Consider the following 867-nt stretch of genomic DNA (forward strand, 5'->3'; position numbering starts at 1 on the left):
TTGTGTGATAATGAGCACCCTTTTCTGTGCAATAGCTCTTTGAACTTAGGAGCACATGTCTTTCCCATGTTTTAACTGTTCCTTCATTCAAGACCTTCGATTTTTTGTTAATCTTTCAAACTAGGTGACTCAACACCTTGTATTCATTTCTCTGTTACATGATTTGTGAAGAAACTGATCCATTTTGACCATGTCTTACAAAATATCAGACCAGGGGCCAGCGTTGTGGCATAGCAGATTAAGCCTCTGCCTGCAATGCCTGCATCCCATATGGGCACCGGTTCAAGACCTGGCTGCTTTACTTCCAATCCAGCTCCCAGTTAACGCACCTGGGAAAGCAGCAGAAGATGGCTCAAGTCCTTGGGCCCCTGCACCCATGTGCAGAGAAGCCAGAAGAAGCTCCTGGCTCCTAACTTTGGCCTGGGCCAGCCCTGGCCATTGGGGCCATTTGGGGAATGAACCAGCAGGTGAATCAATCTATCTATCTATGTATCTATCTATCTCTTCCTCCTCCCCCTCCTCCTCCCTCTCCTCCTGCTCCTCCTCCTCTTCTCCCTCCTCTTTCTACCTCTGTAACTGCCTTTCAAATAAATAAAATTTTAAAAATCTTAAAGAAAAATCAGCCCATCAGCTTGGAATCAGATGAGGACTACTGAAGTCCTATGGCCTTATCAGCTGCAGTGTTCGTGCTGAGGAAACTGAGCCCCAGCAAGGGGAGCGCCTGCCCATGGCCACACGGCGGAGCAGCCTAGGGCTCAGCTGCTGAGCTGAGGGTTTGCCTAGCTGCCAGCTCAGCATCCCTCCTTATCTCCCATTGCATTGTCTCCTTGGAGCCTAAGAACATGGCTCCTGGCTTGTCCCCCAGGC

Source organism: Lepus europaeus, chromosome 15 (genome assembly GCF_033115175.1).
Source record: "Lepus europaeus isolate LE1 chromosome 15, mLepTim1.pri, whole genome shotgun sequence".
In the NCBI taxonomy this organism is placed as follows: domain Eukaryota; kingdom Metazoa; phylum Chordata; class Mammalia; order Lagomorpha; family Leporidae; genus Lepus; species Lepus europaeus.